General features: G+C 52.3%; 1 protein-coding gene across 1 annotated transcript in view; it reads right to left on the reverse strand.

The window, feature by feature from the left end:
- The window catches only part of PRR29 (proline rich 29), an 845024-nt gene that overhangs the window by 73074 nt on the left and 752962 nt on the right, over positions 1–18988 (reverse strand). The window lies entirely within an intron of this gene.

Genomic DNA, 18988 nt, shown 5'->3' on the forward strand with positions numbered 1-18988 from the left:
CAACAGACAAACACATAACCCAACAGAAACACACACAGAGCCACAACAACAACAGACATGCCCTGTGCAGCTAAACAGTGGAAAGGCAATGGGAGCACAGACACAACAGGAGTGCACAACCTCATCACTCAGGAACAATGCACAGACAACATACCACAACACACACAAGAAGTGCACCATCACAGAACAACACAGCCACAGAAAACAGACAACAGATGCACAGGCAGGACAATCACATAGCAAACCTAGCACAACATTAGGGGATGCACACCAGGCAATCACAAGGCAACATACACAAACAGCACTGCATGCACAACAATGTGTGCACACCAAGCATACCAGACACACACAGACATCAGTGACAGAACTGCAACCCACACAACACCATACAGCACAAAGACAACAGCACACCCAGGAAGTGAAGTAATAACACAAACAACACACATACATTCAACACAACACCCAATAGATGCACAAGTCTGGGACACCAAGGCGGAAACAATTTGACCACAGGACTGGGCAGCGCACACGGTTGAACTGCATAGCAGCAACCATGACTGACAAACAGCACCACAACATCACACATGACCCATTGGGGAAATGCACTGAGTGACACTTTGACCCTGGCCAAAGAACTGCACCACAAAGCACAGTGGCACAAATTAAGTCATGGGAAGGCACACACACATACAAACCAAGGGGACAGCTCACACCAAAGTGAAGTGTACTGCATGTCAGTAGGGGACATGGTAGGAGTGTAACCTACAAAAAGAGAGGGAGTGCAGACCCACCATGGGTAGGCAGCTGAAGCACAGATAGGGGATGGCATGACAACACACACAACATGCCACACTGGAGGCAAGAAGGCACCATGGGACAGCAAGGCATGAGAAAACACAACCACAATGGCAGTGTGGAACAGCAGGTCTGCACAGACCCCACAAACAGCCACCAGACACATAGATGTGCAACATAACACAACACTGAATTGCCAGTAACACCCTCTGCATACTCACAAATGACAAAAACAACAAGTAGGAGTCAGACAGAACTGCAAGGACACACCAACACACTGTACAGTGCACAACATACAACTCCCACATGGGCATACAACGACATCCACAGGGATGAACAATCAAAACAGGCACACCATCATCATCATCAAAAAAAGTATCTTTATTCGGATATTAAAACATCCATAAAAGAACAATGTTTTACACATTTCACATATAGTAATCTGAACAATTCATCTTAAAATATTAAAAAAGAAAACATATCTGATGGACCATTCCAGGATATCCATTGGGCTCAGGATTTAAACTAAATTTCATGTTAAAAGTTATAAAGTGCAGTGCGATGACATCTGTACAGGTAGGGAATACCAAACTTATAACAGTGAATAAAATACAGGATCGTAGTTCATATAAGATCAATCACGTTAAAAATAAGCCGTAGCCTAATTAAAAAAAAAAACAGGCACACAATTCCTGGGTGACGTGTGTAGTTGACATTGCATAGGCATGCACACATCAACCCTCCCCACAAACTCACCCACTTCACACTGCACACTGCACACTACCTGGCCATCCAAGAGCACACATGGAAAGTAAGCCATGAGACTAGGGTGACTGGCCATCACAAGATGACCACACACATACACCACTAGACACACATATAGGGAGAACACATACATGATGACCCTGGACAACCTGCCTGCAATACTGTGTGCAGAATCCCACCCTGTGCTGACAGTGCCCCCCAACCTGACATGTGTACAATAGAGCCAACATGAACTAATCAAGTAAATGACAACTGCTATCCATTGTAAATTGACACCATTGCCCCACAAGTATCTGGGCCAGGAAGAACTGAAGACCCCGTCACCCCTGAAGAAAAGAGAGTAAGTGAGCCCAAACATTGACTATGTTGAAGTGGCACACAGACCATGTGGCACAGTAAACCATTTACACACAGCAAAAGAACTTTATTCAGTAAGGACACTGACAAAATAGACAACTGGAGCAACTGTCTTTATTCACAAATTGCACAGATAGTCACCATGGTAAGAGGAGAGTAAGACACAAAATGCAGAGCATGTCCATGAGAAGCTGCACAGGCAAGGGTAAAACTGCAGTGAACAACAAGGCCAGTGGCCAGGGCAGAGTGCAGAGCATGTCCATGAGAAGCTGCACATGCAAGGGCAAAACAGCAGTGAACAACAAGGCCAGTGGCCAGGGCAGAGTGCAGAGCATGTCCATGAGAAGCTGCACAGGCAAGGGCAAAACAGCAGTGAACAACAAGGCCACCGGCCAGGGAAGAGTGTAGAGAATGTCCATGAGAAGCTGCACAGGAAATGTGTGCGACTGCACCTTTCCATGGCCAGCAACACAGTCAGGGGGCAACAATGTGCAGTAAAGGCCCACCTGTGTGAGATATAGGTGTGTGAGGGTGACTAACACTCAGACTTGGCTGTCAGGCGGACTGGGAGCTGGTTGTGTCTCGGGGACTGTCTGGGCACATGATGGGGGAGAGAGCAGAACAGCTAAGGTAGAGCTATCAGTGGCTTGGCAAGCTGGAGGGCTGTTTGGACCAGGTGGTGTAGTGGCACGTGGAGGTGGAGTTATGCAGACGGGAGTCACGGTGTGGCTGGGAGATTGTGGTGGGGTGCCCTTCCACTTCTTGGGGATCCTAAATGGCTTGCCTGACTTGGGATCAATGTGAAGTGGTGTGGGCACAACACGCACACACACCACCACTGCTGCAGCAGGTGCAGGTGCTGGCAGCCCCTCTGGTGATGGGCTGGAGCCAGCGGAACGCTTTGCCTTGCTTCGCCTCTGCCCCCCCTTCCCCTGTTTACTAGGTGTTACCTCTACAGTGCCCTACGGCCTCTGCTTCACTGGGCTTGGAATGGGAGTCGAGGTGGTTGGTGATACTGCCTTTGAGCCCTTCCTAGGTGTACCCTTGTCATGCACCACCTCCTTGGTGGGCACAGACACTGTACGATTATCTTTGCGCGATGCTTTAGGGGCAGGACGAGTCCTTGGATGGGGATGCCACTGAGGCATGTGTGCCTGAGGTCTGCTGCTTTGCAAATTGTCCACTGGTGTCGCCTGACGGGCTTTCCTCCCTGCGCTCTGGGGTGCCTTTGGGCTTCTGTGGGGATGGTGTCGCTTGGGTTGCTGCTGCTTTGTGCTCCGTGTACTGTATCATGACTTTGATGTATGTGGACCATGGTCACTATCGTCAGACGTGGCCACTGCCCGGGGGGGGACAAAGGGACTGGAGCTGGACTGTGAGAATATGCCTGTTGCAGGGCAGACGTCACTGTTGATGACAAAGCCTGGACTGTCCGGTGCAGCCCACCCACGTCGGAATGTATGCCCTCCATGAAAGCAACCACCTGGGCCAATTTCTTGTTGTGGCCAATGAAGGCATTGAGGAGAGCTGACTGGCCTACACACAGCTGGCAGAAAAGGTCCACAGACTCAGCACTGATGGCAGCAGGGGGAACAGGAGCAGGGGCAGCGGTGCCAGGGTTGAAGGACACTCCTTACCTCTTACTGAGGCGGACACAGGCAGCACCAGAGGAAGTGGCTGGGAGGGTGGGCAATGGCCGCTGTGTGGTAGAAGTCGATGCAGAGTCCCCATTTCCTGTGCCCTCCAACATGGACGCATCCCCGCTGGCATCGGATGATGTGGTGCTTTGTGTCTCAGGCTGGGACTCCTCCAGCAGACTCCTGCCCCCCTCTGATGCGCTGGTGACATCTGTGTCACTGGGCAGCTGTGGTGCTAGTTATACCCCCACTGCTGTCCGTCTCCTGTCCCTCCGTAACCACAGGTGATGCTGCATGGGAGAGAGAGATGTAGGGTCAGGTCAGTCGCAAAAACAGAAAAAACATATGCAAGCAATGCATGACAAAAGTAGAGCAAATCTACATGTTGCACACCACCCTGTGCAATCACATCGTGCCAACTCACTACATAGACTCAAGCCGTGCGTGGAAACTGAAAACTCAGGCATGAGTGAGCCATGTGATGACCACACAGCACAACACCCTGCTTGTGGCTCTGTTCAAACAGACACACAACTAGTTCTGAGCACATCTAGGGACATGATGGGGGCACAGTACTTGTTGCCAATGACAGCACTGGATGGAACAGGAGGGGACAACACAGACCCAGACTACAACAATACAGTCCACAATGGACATTAGCCCATGCCACCCACCATGTCGTACCTTGGGGACAATAGAATGCTGCACACTGCTGTAAGATGTCTAGCCCTTCCCAACATGGGTGCATGCAATGGACGCATTGATGTACGCACAGTCAGATTGGGCACACTACCGTTCCCTCCCATGGGATTCCCAAGACTACACCAATGCAGAAGAAACCTGAAGAGCACAACTGAATGTAATGTGAAGGCACAACATCCAAATCTACTTTGCAAGTACAGGTAGGGCAAATGCATAGCACAGGCACCCAGGCCAGCAGCCACTTACATGCCACAGCATCACACTACCAACATCACAGAGGCCAGCGCTGGCAAAGGCTCTGTACACATGCAGCCACTCCCATCCAAAGTCAGACTCCCCAAATGCTCATCCCTGGCTTGCTGCTGATGCTCCTTCAAACGTGCATCCAGCTCAGGCTGTGTCACCGTCAAGATGCGCCCCATTAGTGGTGTCATGCTGTGCCTTGCCAGACGCCCAGTGTGAGGAAGCAGTCCCAGGGTCATCTCCGCCACATTCTTTGCCAGCCGGCTGATGTCGTCCCACCTATTGTGGCAGTGGGTGCGCCGGCGGTTTGAGAACCCCAGGGCTCGCACCTTCGCTGCAATGGCCCTCCACACGGCCTTACGCTGGTGTACCTTGAACTGCAGGCATGGGAGACAAGAGGGAGAAATGATCAGGGACACAGTGCCATGTACTGACATATATCAGTATGGTAGCAAGATACAACATCATAACATATCCAACGATAGGTCAATCAAAGACTATAGTACAGCCCACATGGGACCCCTGCATGGGAAAAGCTGATGTTAAAGCATGCAGGTGTGAGGGGGAACACAGTCCCTGCACATCTCACACACATGCAGGATGCCAGCACTGAAACACCCATATAGCCTGCCCACATCTCCAGTCCATTGCTGGCTTGAGCAACACATACATCACATGTCAACCTGTGTTTGGGGGTAGACTCACTGTGTCCAAGACTGCGCAGCCATCAATGTCCCTGTCTTGTGAATATTTGAATGTGTCATGGTGGTCACATAGATGGACATGAGATCACAAATCCAATATGTCAATCACAAGGGCAGTTGTGTGCAAATCACAGTGCTGAGATGGACCATAGCTGGAGTGATATGTGACAAGACTGATGTCCTACTCTGTAAGTTGAGTGAGTTGTCCTTGTCTTTGTAGGCGGGGACTGTGCAGGCCAGCTGGGCTACAGGGGCACACACAGACATCCAGCCAAGCAATCACTGTCCTGACTACAACATGAACAACCTTCTGTGTCACTGTATGGCTGACAACACAACACGGGTCACTCATACATACATGTGCAGGGAGGGAAAGCTGTGGCATTGGGTACACACACCCTCTCACTGGACACAGCATGTCAGGCAGTGCATGACACTACCCCACACTCCCAGGCACATACTGCATCAGTCCACTACATGTGTGGCCCCCTGCCCTACCACACCACTGTTGAAGACTTACCACGACATTTGGGCCACCATATAGCCTTGGGTACTGTGTGAGCACCTCGTCAACCAGGACCTCCAGCTCCTCGCTCGTGAAGGGACTGGCATGGATCTTCTCTGTCCTTGCCATCACTGTGGACGTGAGACAACAGCAGGGGATTTTTATGGCGAGGGTTCCCAGGCAGCAGTCCCTGGAGGCAGCAGCAGGTGAGGGGTCTCAGGCAGCAGTCCCTGGAGGCAGCAGCAGGTGAGGGGTCTCAGGCAGCAGGCTCTGTGAGCAGTGGCAATGTGAGGCTCACTCCCACATATATAGCCCCCTGGGGTCATTTCAAAGGTGCCAAGCTGCAGCAATTGGTGGTCCAAGTCTGCCTCTTTCAAATGCATCCAATGACCACCTCTGCGGTGGCGGAGCACGCCTACTGCGATCTTCAAAATGGCATTATGTCACCACAATCATGGCTTCCATTGGCTGTAAGGGCATGCTTCAAGGCGGTGATACAACGCTGGGGCCTGGGGTGCGCTACCGCGATGGTGCATCTTTCAAATGCAGCCAATGACCGCCTCCGCGGTGGCAGAGCACGCCTACCGCTATCTTCAAAATTGCATCATGCCACCGCTATCGAGCTTCGCATTGGCTCTATGGCTACCACGATTTTAGTGGCGGAGCATGCCAACCGCCATTTCCACATGTCACCATGCCTATGACTACCGCACTTGTGTGAATGGGGGTGCTGGTGACACACCGCCGGTGGCAGGCGGTAGCTACCGCGATATGGGTGCCATGCATTGACACGAGGCACCGCCATTCTGGCGGCGGAGCATGCCAACCGCCATTTCCACATGTCTGCATGCCTATGACTACTGCACTTGTGTGAATGGGGGGGGCTGGTGACACACCACCGGTGCCAGGTGGTAGCTACCGTGATATGGGTGCCATGCATTGACACGAGGCACCGCCATTCTGGTGGCGGAGCATGCCAACTGCCATTTCCACATGTCTCCATGCCTATGACTACCGCACTTGTGTGAATGGGGGTGCTGGTGACACACCGCCGGTGCCAGGCGGTAGCTACCACGATATGGGTGCCATGCATTGACACGAGGCACCGCCATTCTGTCGGCGGAGCATGCCAACCGCCATTTACACATGTCTCCATGCCTATGACTACCGGACTTGTGTGAATGGGGGTGCTGGTGACACACCGCCGGTGCCAGGAGGTAGCTACCGCGATATGGGTGCCATGCATTGACACGAAGCACCGCCATTCTGGCGGCGGAGCATGCCAACCGCCATTTCCACATGTCTCCATGCCTATGACTACCGCACTTGTGTGAATGGGGGGGGGGCTGGTGACACACCGCCGGTGCCATACAATGGCGATGGCCATCTGTCAAACATCAACAGTGCACAGTGCCAACATGTTCAATGGCACATCATTGTGCACACGATGCCAATGTTCAATTTACTCCACTGATGGCTACACATGCCATGTTTGTGTGTGTGTGTGTGTAACGTAGATTTGTCTGTACCCACTCACATGTCACTTAAGGATTTAATGTTGGCGTAGGCAGGACAGTGTAGTCCTGGACTGTACAATGTGTACACATGTCAATGTGTTGAGGTCCATTGACAATCACAGCAATGCTCATCTCGATGAATGTTGATCTGTTTAGCATTGCCTCTCATGTCTGCTCATGAACACATTCATCATTCCGGCACCGACTGTGGTCATTGTGTGGTGGATGTGTGCCAGTTTGTAATGACGTATTAAGGTGTGACCGGTACAGCAGCTAGGTATGAGACAGTGGTTTTGATTAGTTACACATATGCTGGATGTTAGACTCCCAGGCGTGCACATGTGTACTGTGGCCATATCCCTATGTGCATTCACATAGCCAAAGGTGGTGTTTGAAGTACTTGTCTTGTGTAAGTTGACACGTGTGCCCTTTGTGTAGCTGAAGGTGTCCCTCCATGTAAGCTGGTCTGTTAGTCACTATAGATGTCAGTCATTGTTGTTGTTGTGTCATCCAGAACGTGATTTGCTTTGCACATCTCATGATGTATTGTATTGACATGTGTCCACTATCATCTCCAATAGGAGGAGGCCAAATTTGACTTGTCACTTGACAGTGCTGGAGGACATGGAGGATGATGCGATCATACGCAAATGCTGCCTGGACAGAGCCACCCTGAAAACCCTTTGTGATCTGTTGGAGCCCCACCTGCAGCCACGTAGGACATATCCAACAGCTTTCACCCCTACTTATAAGGTGATGGCAACCCTGCATTTTTTTTACCACAGGATCGTTCCAGGAGACTGTGGCCAGCGCTGGTGGGATGTCACAACCGATGTTCAGCATGGTGCTGAGTGATGTACTGTCCGCCATGATGCTAAACAAGGACAGATACATCCATTTCCCCAGGGGTGCTGAATTGCCAGCTGTGAAGGGAGACTTCTATCCCCTTGGACACATCCCCAATGTTGTTGGGGCCATTGATTGCACCCATGTCGCTCTTGTGCCACCACAAGTAAGTGAGCACATTTACCGCAATCACAAGCATTACCACTCCATCAATGTGCAGGTGGTGTGCCTGGCAGATATGACCATCTCGCAGGTGTGTGCCGAATTCCCAGGCTCAGCCCACGACTCCTTCATCCTGCGGAACAGCATAGTGCCCCAGCTGATGGCTCATCTTCTTCCAGAGCATACATGGATTGTGGGTGAGTATGCCTAGTCGTGTGGCGTGCTGTGTCTGTGACCTGCTCCCCTGAGACTCTGCGACGTTGCAATGTCTATTTGTGTTTGTCATACCTAGGTGACTGCATATCTCAACCATCCCTGGTTGCTGAGCCCACTGTGGAATCCCAGGTCCCCGGCTGAAGTCCGCTACAATGAGGCCCATGGGAGGACACATTGTGTGGTGGAGCGTACTTTTGGCCTGCTCAAGTCACGTTTCCGGTGCCTGTACAAGACCGGAGGTGCACTGGTATACTCGCCCGGGAAGGTGTGTCAGATTGTTGTGGCATGCTGCATGCTCCACAACCTAGCCATTCGCAAGGAGATTCCCCTGTTCCTGTATGATGGTGAGGACCCAAGGCCCCAGCCTGCAAACCAAGCCGTGTCCAGTGATGAGGACAGTGGAGAGGAGGAAGGTGTTGACCTGCGTGAACAGCTCATCGCCCGCTACTTCACTTGACGGTGGGTGTCAATGTGCAACATACCCATTGTCTGATGATATTGCTGTTGTTGTGAAGGGGCATGTGAGAATTGTAGCATCAGCCAGTTGTAGACTCAGTGGTGTTTGGAAATGTTTCTAGGACATGTCATTTGGGATCATCAACGGGACGTGTATGTTGACACTTGGGGGCCATTGTAACATGTGCATGTTGGGTTATCCTGGTGTTAGGGCTTGGGTGATGTCTGTGATGCCACACCCAGACCAGTGACAGTTGTTCTGTTGTGTTTCCCTAGGTGCCTTCAACTTCTCCTTGCCTACATACAGCCCATGGTCCTGGTACATTGTGATCATGTTGAAGACTGTACACCCTGCAAGAAAGACGGAGCAGACACAACAACATGTGTGTGAGGATATTTTATTTACTATGGTGAGAGGTGAGGGGGTGTACATTTCCATTGGGGGGAGCAGTGAGTTGACAGTTGTGGTAGATGAGATGGTCGAGTAGTCACAACATTGCAGTGGTGACCCAGTCCAACAGACAGATGCCATTCACAAGGCAGTGTGGGGATGGACAGTCCAAAGAGTCAAAGCAGTGGTGGAGAGGGTTGCCATCATGGCTGGCTCTGTGACTGGCATCTGGCAGGTGCTTGGCCTCCAGATACTCCCAGGGTCTTCTTGGGACGGCCCCTTTGTCGTTTGGCAGGGGGGGGCCTGCTGCAGGGCCAGTGGGTTCTGAGGACTCACCCCTCTCTGTGGGCGCAGGGGAGGATGGTGAACTGTCATTGTGCAGCCCACCAGAGGGAAGTGGAGGTGTTGTCTGGGGCGCATGCCTGTCCCTCAGTACCGCCACTTGCTGGCCCAAGAGGTCCACAATTTGTACCATGCATCTGTCAATGGACCTCATCAGCAGGATGAGCTCATGCAACAGATTGTCCGACCGGCCCGTTCGTCCCTGGGCCTGTTCGTATGCGCCCAGGACTCTGGTGATGTGTTCCAGGGAGTGGGTCCCAGCCTCCTGGTGTCCCTGGGTGACCCTGCCCCTCCCACCTGCCCTGCTGCCACGGCTCTGTTGCCTCACCACTGTGGGCACCCGCATCCTCTCCCTGCCCTCCTCCATGGGTGGGGTGTGCTGGGCATCCTCTGGGACAGGGAGGGTGTTGCAGGCAGCACTGGTGGTGGTGGTGGCGGTGGCGGTGGCCGCACAGGCCGTGACAGCAGGTGTCTGCTGTGGAGTTGTTGTTGATGCAGATGTGGTGGGGGGGGACGCTGGGGTCCTGGGACCTGTTGCTCCCTGGCACACCAGATGGGCCGGCCTCGAGCTCATCGTCCACGGAATCCTGGGAGTCAACATTTGAGAGTCCCTGTACCGGGGTGGAGACTGGCTCTGCAGGTTGCTGGTGTTGTCCTCGGCAGTGAGTTCTTGGTCACCTGTGGGTCAGATGTGAAATGGTCATTGCAGTGCACCCGGCAAGCTTTGTGTTAGCTGTGTGTCATTCACTTTTTGTACACTGCACAATTGACATATCTTCACATTGTTGACTGTGTGCAGTACTGTGCTTCCTGACATGATGCAGTGGTACAAGCATTACTTGTCCATGGTGCGAGGTGTCAAGGCATACCATGCAAAACATGTACAATTGAGGTTTACAGGGACTTGTTACCATCTAGGGCCTGGCACAACATGTGTTTAATTGTGGACTCATGGTTTATTTGTCTGACCTAGCAGACGTCACATCTGGCCATGGACTGGCCATTGTCATCTCCTGCATCCCTTTGTCCTGTCATGTGCATATCTTGATTTGTGCCACCACACATGCTTTCATATTTTTAGAATGGCCCTTGTTGCACTTGCCCCATGGTGATGCACATGTAACTAGTTGCTGTGCATGAATGTGCCCAGGCTATCTTCTACTTTTGCATTGGTGTGTCACACTTTGGTGGTTGTGACAGTTTCCTTAGCTTACCTGTGTGCACACTGTGCTTGGCAATGGGGTAGGTATGCCTCTTTGTGCAATGTGAGGGCTAGTGTTGTCATATGGCACCATTTAATTTGTGAAAAATGGGTGGGTGCACATACCTGTCGGCCTGTCGGCGGCGTTTGACACCGTCCCCCACGAGGATCTCCTCACTAGACTTCATAACATCGGTCTAGGGGGGACGGTGCTCAACTGGTTTCGTTCCTTTCTGGCCAACCGCCGGCAGACGGTCTGGGTCCCACCCGGGTCCGCCGAGATGCCGCCATTGGGAGTCGGAGTGCCTCAGGGCTCTGTACTGAGCCCCACTCTATTTAACATCCTTATGACCCCTCTGGCGACACTGGCGGAGTCCTACGGGGCCCGGATCGTCTCTTATGCTGACGACACCCAGCTTCTATTCACCTGTCGTAAGAGCGAAGAGTTCGATGGAGAAAGGATCTGCGAGTGCCTTGGGGCTGTCTTTAGCTGGTTTTCACACAACAGCCTCAAATGCAACTCGGACAAATCCGAAATACTATTCTTCGGATGCCCATCAGAACCAGATTGGCAGGGATGGTGGCCTGCTGACATGTTCCCTCCCACTCAGTCCTCTAAGTGGGCTAAGAACCTGGGGGTTAAAATTGACAACGAGCTCTCGCTCAAATCCCAGGTTTCCACTCTTACGGGAACATGCTTTGGGATACTCAGAATGTTGCGCAAGTTCTTTCCCCTTCTCTCGGAGGAACATCGGAGGATCACTGTTCAGGCACTCATAGGGTCCAGATTGGACTATGCAAATGTCCTATATCTGGGTCTGCCTGAATACCTCCTCCAGCGTTTGCAGGTTACTCAGAACGCTGCTGCTCGTGCAATTTTTGGCCTGCACCGCCGCACCAGTGCCTCCAATCTCCTCGTATCCCTTCACTGGCTTCCGGTGCGGAAGAGGATACTTTTCAAGGCCATGACTCTCGCCCATAAGGCCTTGCATGGCAATGGTGCCAAATATCTTCAGAGGAGGCTGGACTTCTATCGACCTGTACGATCCCTCAGGTCAGAAGCTTTGGCTTTGGCTCGGGTGCCACGCATCAAAAGGGCTCGGCTAGGCGGCCGGTCCTTTAGCTTTCTTGCTCCGCAGCTATGGAATTCCTTACCGGTGTCCTTGCGAAACACCGCTAACCTGCTTGCCTTCAGAAAAGACTTAAAAACCTGGCTGTTCACTGGATAATCTGCCCCCTCTTTAGGCCCCTGCTCTTTTTACTGTTATGTTTTCCAGCTCTTTCTTTGGTCTGGAGCACAAAAGCGCCGGGACACTCCTTTGGAGTAGCCGTTGCGCTATAAAAGTCCCATTTAACATAACATAACATAACATACTGGTAAGTTTGTTTGGTGTACTGCAATGGCTTCCAACTGCTCCTGGGTGGGGTGGGGGAGTGCTCCATCCTGCTGAGGTGTGGGACAGAGGGAATGTTGGGAGTAGTAGTGCAGCCCTCCCAGACACAAACACCCTCCCAGGGAAGATGGCTACCTACCTGTAAGTTTGCTGCGGGTTGTGTAATGGCTGACACATGCTTCTGGGTGGGGTGGTGGGAGGGCTCCATCCTGCTCAGGTGTGGGACGGGGCATGGTGGGAGTAGTGGCGCAAGCCCCCCACCCACAGACACCCTCATTGTGAAGATGGCTACCTACCTGTAAGTTTGTTAGGTGTACTGCAATGGCTTTCAACTGCTCATGGGTGGGGTGGGGGAGGGCTCCATCCTGCTGAGGTGTGGGACAGCGGGAATGTTGAGAGTAGTAGTGCAGCCCTCCCAGACACAAACACCCTCCCAGGGAAGATGGCTACCTACCTGTAAGTTTGCTGCGGGTTGTGTAATGGCTGACACATGCTTCTGGGTGGGGTGATGGGAGGACTCCATCCTGCTGAGGTGTGGGACAGGGGGCATGGTGGGAGTAGTGATGCAGGCCCCCCACCCCCAGACACCCTCATTGTGAAGAGGGCTACCTATCTGTAAGTTTGTTTGGTGTACTGCAATGGCTTCCAACTGCTCCTGGGTGGGGTGGGGAAGGGATCCATCCTGCTCAGGTGTTGGCCAGGGGGGCTGGTGGTTGTTGTAGTGCTGTCTGCCTGTACACATGCCCCCATGGTTATGTTGTTAGCTATGTTTGGGGTGAATGGGAGTGGGTGAATGTTGGATCTGTGGGCCATGTTTTTGTGAGTGTGTGGTGCAGATGGATGGTATGTGTCCTAGGTGGTGTAGCTGTGTAGTTTTGCAAGACAGTACATTGCAGAGTGGCGGTAGTCATTTGTTTGTACTTACCAGCCTCCACTCTCCCGGCTACTCCTGTGAGACTCCCTGGATGCAGTATGGCATGCACCTTCTCCTCCCATTGTGTGAATGGTTTTGGTGGAATGGGAGGGCCACCGCCAGTCCTCTGAGCCAGCTCACAGTTTTTGCTCCTCCTCTCCCTGACCACCCTCTTCAGATCATGCCAACGCTTCATGATCTCCTTTTATGATCTTGGGGTGGTCCCTACTGCATTGACCCTTTGGACTATCCTAGCCCACATTTGTGTCCTTGTGGATAATGGTGTCTGTTAGACCAGGGTACCAAAAGCTGTGGTTCCACTCTGACTATCTCATCTACCATGACCTTCAACTCACTCTCAGTGAATTTGGGCCTTTTCTGTGTGGCCATGGTATGTGGTGTGCAAAGTGATTGTGGGTGCAGGAGTGTGAGTGGTGGTTGTGGTTGTGCTGTGTATGGTGTGTGTTGTGCAGGGGGGTTAGTTGTGCTGGTTTGGAGGTGGTGGTGGTGCTGTGTGTGGTGTGGCTGGTAATGTTGTGTCCTTTGCCTCTCCTGTCAGCTTGGGTATGTTTCCCTTCTCGCCTGGAGTTTTGCAAGGGATTGTGGTCAGGGAAGGGGCTGGTTTTATACTCAGCTCTGTGGGTGTGTCCAATTGGGGTGTTGCTGACAGGTGTGTTGTCCTGGGATTTGTTTTTTTCGTTTTGCCATGTGGTTGTGTCATTGGGGTGTGTTTTGTGTATGTGGGAGGCATGTCTAGTTTTCTGTGTGCACTTTTTAGCCTTCTTTTGGGGTTTTGGCTTCGTCCGCCATATTTTTGACGGTTCGTCCGCCGCGGTGGCTGTGCTTCAGCTCTTCCACTGGCTCTCCCATTCATCCCATTGTGCGACGGCGGCAGTCGGAGACGGCGGTAGGTACCGCGGGACCGTCGGGGATATACTAATTTCCGGGGCGGTGTCTCCACTATACTTGCGACGGGTTGGATTTTTTTTGCGGGTAATGCTAATTTGGCTGCCGGTTTTGCCACGGGGCCGGTGGGTGGTTGTTTTCCGCTTCCATGGCGGTCGGGGTGTTTTTCCGCCCTACATCCTAATGGACCTCATGGTCAAGTTAGATTACGGATGGTAGGAAACCTATATATGTATTAGTGTTATTGAACACTTTCAATCACAAGGTGAATTGAGTGTTTTTCCCTAATAAATTAGATTTCCTTTCCTAAATTCTGGTTGAGAGAATAATATTTTGTTTGTGTGGTGCATTTCAAGACGTGTTTTAAAATTTTATTAAGACTGTTTTATTGTTTGTGTTGATATATGTACGCTCAATCTAATTTGATAATAAGGTGATAATATTCTATGAAAAGGCTCACTTACCCATTTTATAATAATAAGCTCAGGGCATCACACTTGCTTATGGCTCGTATAAGATTTCTGCTGATGACAAAACATGCAATTTCCTTTGACTAGTGATTTTAATGTGAGATAGATTGAGTACTTGAGGAGTGCTACTATGAAACAAAGCCACAGCCTAGACATGCATAGTTGGAGGGATTGAATGAGTAGGATCATGTGGCAAATGAAAATGATAAATGACCATGCTAGAAATGTAGCAGCAATTGTTTGGATGGGAGATGGTGTAGTTAAAAAAAAGGAGTGAAGAAAAGACATGTTAGATGGTGTGCAGGATTTTCCTGCAATTAATTCAGAAGCAGAGAAAAAGAAAATGAACGTTAAAAATGAAATCCAAAGTGAAAAAGAGGAAGTGAAAAAAGGAAAATACATTGCTTCTAGCAATTCTGAGGAAGAGGATGTGTTTTTAGATGTTTGTTGCTTTATATAATGGTGAAACGACCACAGGAGCAAGAAAGATGATCTGGAAAGCCAAGTCCTGCTTCCCCAGGGCCTAGTGTATTAGTACTAACACTGAGAGAGCTGGTAGCAAAAGACGTTGACATTTACAGACTTAAATCTGAATTAGGAGAAATTTTCATTTGTACTATTAATGCAGATATCATCATATAGTGAGGAAGAATTGAGATTCCTGAGTAAGGAAGCAGCAAGGTGTGTGTGTCATCACCTGATCCCGTACTCTGTGCCACTTTCTGTTTAAGTTCTGTACCCCCTGCTGGAAGCCGTATGTAGACTCAGCTTTTAGCCAGATTTTTATGATTATTTTATTGATTTTTGGAGTGGCAGGCATCCATTAAAGTCAGCAGTCAGGCCATGAAACCTTGCGCAATATCAGCAGCAATGTGGATTTAAGGTGTAAGGCACAATTAAATGTAAAACCAGCCTTGTTGCCACATCAACAAGAGTATAGATATATTTAGGTGGAAAAATGCCACTAGTGTAAAGTCAGCAGGACTGTAGTATTACATTTAGGGGCAACATCACTCAACATACATAGAAAATGTAGTAACACAATATAACATTTGATATTAAAGGAAAGCATTAGTATGTTATCATAACTGGTTAGCAGCACATTTAAGTGCAAACTCACTGTTGGAGTAACATCATGCTTCGGTTTTTATGCCCTAAACAGCAGCAATGAAATTCTGAACATTCACCATTTTCTCTTTTGTTTTTAATTTCAACATCTTCATTATTTAACTGTGCATTTTTCACTGTTGACCATTTTAGCTCTGTTGTTTTGTTTATCTAGTTGACATTTGGTAAGTGAAGCATGTTTTAAAAATAATGAACATGAAAATAAAAATATTTACCCAACTTAGGCGTCGATTCCGATCCTGGAGAAACCGGGTACGAACCGTCGGACGGAGCATTTTCTCCGTCCGACTCGTACCCGGTCAAAAAACATTACAAAAATGCAAGTACGATTCGCATGGAAACACTATTTCCGTACGAATCGTACAAAACACCGACCGACGAAAATATACATACAAATGTGATCCGGGAAAGCGCCGACGTGACGTCAGGACGCATTCAGGCTTCGTTTCACGAACCAGGAAGTACGATCCGCACCGACGTCACCCCGCACGGATTATATCCTCCGGCTGTCAAAAACTGCCGGGAAATCAGGACGACGCGCACAAGGAGCACCTGTACGCGACGGACAGCCATGGACCCGAACCTATGTGTCATCCCAGCCCTCATAGCAGTCCACCTGCTCTACAGGAACCGACGCAGAAGCCGCAGAAGGTCAGAACAACACCCAGGGGCAAAGGGGGGGGGGCAAGGGCAGGACACATAACCCCCACCCAAGTCCCAAATCAGAAATGCCCTGGACATACCTGACCTGCAGGACCTGGTCACCTCGAGGGGGTGGGGGCGTGTCCAGCAACGCAAGCGTCCGCCACAACGGAAGTGGATGTTGACGCGAACCGGCAACACAACAATTCCGGTACGTACCGTACCCACGCCTTAAGAGCGTGGGTACGGGTCGTACCACGCGTACCCCTACGTCACTCCAACAATGGCGGTACGGCCCGTACCCACGCTCTTCAGGCCTGGGTACGATGCGGACCCCCAATGGGGTGCCGTAGGGGTACGCACCGTACCCAGGCCTGAAGAGCGTGGGTACGGGCCGTACCGCTATTGTTGGAGTGACGTAGGGGTACGCGTGGTACGACCCGTACCCACGCTCTTAAGGCCTGGGTACGATGCGGACCCCTACGGCACCCCAACAATGGTGGTACGCACCGTACCCATGTTCCAAAGGCATGGGTACGGGCCGTACCCAGGCCTGCAGAGCGTGGGTACGGGAATGTACGGAGCGTACCCCCACCCGTGTATGTATGGAGCGTACCCCCACTCGTGTATGAATGGAGTGTACCCACACCCCACCAGTGTATGTACGGAGCGTACCCCCACCCGTGTATGAATGGAGCATACCCACACCCCACCAGTGTATGTACGGAGCGTACCCCCACCCGTGTATGAATGGAGCGTACCCACACCCCACCAGTGTATGTACAGAGCGTACCCCCACCCGTGTATGAATGGAGCGTACCCACACCCCACCAGTGTATATACGGAGCGTACCCCCACCCGTGTATGAATGGAGCGTACCCACACCCCACCCGTGTATGTACAGAGCGTACCCCCACCCGTGTATGTCCCGAGCGTACATGGCCAGTCATAGGAGGGGTGGGTGCAGAGTCCTCCCAGCAGTGCCCAGACACAGGAGGGGTGGGTGCAGAGTCCTCCCAGCAGTGCCCAGACACAGGAGGGGTGGGTGCAGAGTCCCCCCCAGCAGTGCCCAGACACAGGAGGGGTGGGCGCAGAGTCCTCCCAGCAGTGCCCAGATACAGGAGGGGTGGGTGCAGAGTCCTCCCAGCAGTGCCCAGACATAGGAGGGGTGGGTGCCTATCACTCCCAGCAGTGCCCAGACATAGGAGGGGTGGGTGCCTAGCACTCCCAGCAGTGCCCAGACACAGAAGGGGTGGGTGCAGAGTCCTCCCAGCAGTGCCCAGACACAGGAGGGTGGGTGCAGAGTCCTCCCAGCAGTGCCCAGACACAGGAGGGGTGGGTGCAGAGTCCTCCCAGCAGTGCCCAGACATAGGAGGGGTGGGTGCCTATCACTCCCAGCAGTGCCCAGACATAGGAGGGGTGAGTGCCTATCACTCCCAGCAGTGCCCAGACACAGGAGGGGTGGGTGCAGAGTCCTCCCAGCAGTGCCCAGACACAGGAGGGGTGTGTGCAGAGTCCTCCCAGCAGTGCCCAGACACAGGAGGGGTGGGTGCAGAGTCCTCCCAGCAGTGCCCAGACACAGGAGGGATGGGTGCAGAGTCCTCCCAGCAGTGTCCAGACATAGGAGGGGTGGGTGCCTATCACTCCCAGCAGTGCCCAGACATAGGAGGGGTGGGTGCCTATCACTCCCAGCAGTGCCCAGACACAGGAGGGGTGGGTGCAGAGTCCTCCCAGCAGTGCCCAGACACAGGAGGGGTGGGTGCAGAGTCCTCCCAGCAGTCCCCAGACACAGGAGGGGTGGGTGCAGAGTCCTCCCAGCAGTGCCCAGACATAGGAGGGGTGGGTGCCTATCACTCCCAGCAGTGCCCAGACATAGGAGGGGTGGGTGCCTATCACTCCCAGCAGTGCCCAGACACAGGAGGGGTGGGTGCAGAGTCCTCCCAGCAGTGCCCAGACACAGGAGGGGTGGGTGCAGAGTCCTCCCAGCAGTGCCCAGACACAGGAGGGATGGGTGCAGAGTCCTCCCAGCAGTGCCCAGACATAGGAGGGGTGGGTGCCTATCACTCCCAGCAGTGCCCAGACATAGGAGGGGTGGGTGCCTATCACTCCCAGCAGTGCCCAGACACAGGAGGGGTGGGTGCAGAGTCCTCCCAGCAATGCCCAGACACAGGAGGGGTGGGTGCCTATCACTCCCAGCAGTGCCCAGACATAGGAGGGGTGGGTGCCTATCACTCCCAGCAGTGCCCAGACACAGGAGGGGTGGGTGCAGAGTCCTCCCAGCAGTGCCCAGACACAGAAGGGGTGGGTGTAGAGTCCTCCCAGCATTGCCCAGACATAGGAGGGGTGGGTGCCTATCACTCCCAGCAGTGCCCAGACATAGGAGGGGTGGGTGCCTATCACTCCCAGCAGTGCCCAGACACAGGAGGGGTGGGTGCAGAGTCCTCCCAGCCAGTGCCCAGACACAGGAGGGGTGGGTGCAGAGTCCTCCCAGCAGTGCCCAGACACAGGAGGGGTGGGTGCAGAGTTCTCCCAGCAGTGCCGATGGAAAGAAAAGGGTGGAGTACCCACAGATACAATGGCCACAAATGTCAGTCAGGTGCCCAAAGACCCTGCAGAACACGTAACACAAGTGTGCGAGGCTGGGAGTACACACATGTATAGTGTGTAAAAGGGAACAATTCCACATGAAGTAATGT

Source organism: Triturus cristatus, chromosome 1_1 (assembly GCF_964204655.1).
Source record: "Triturus cristatus chromosome 1_1, aTriCri1.1, whole genome shotgun sequence".
In the NCBI taxonomy this organism is placed as follows: Eukaryota; Metazoa; Chordata; class Amphibia; order Caudata; family Salamandridae; genus Triturus; species Triturus cristatus.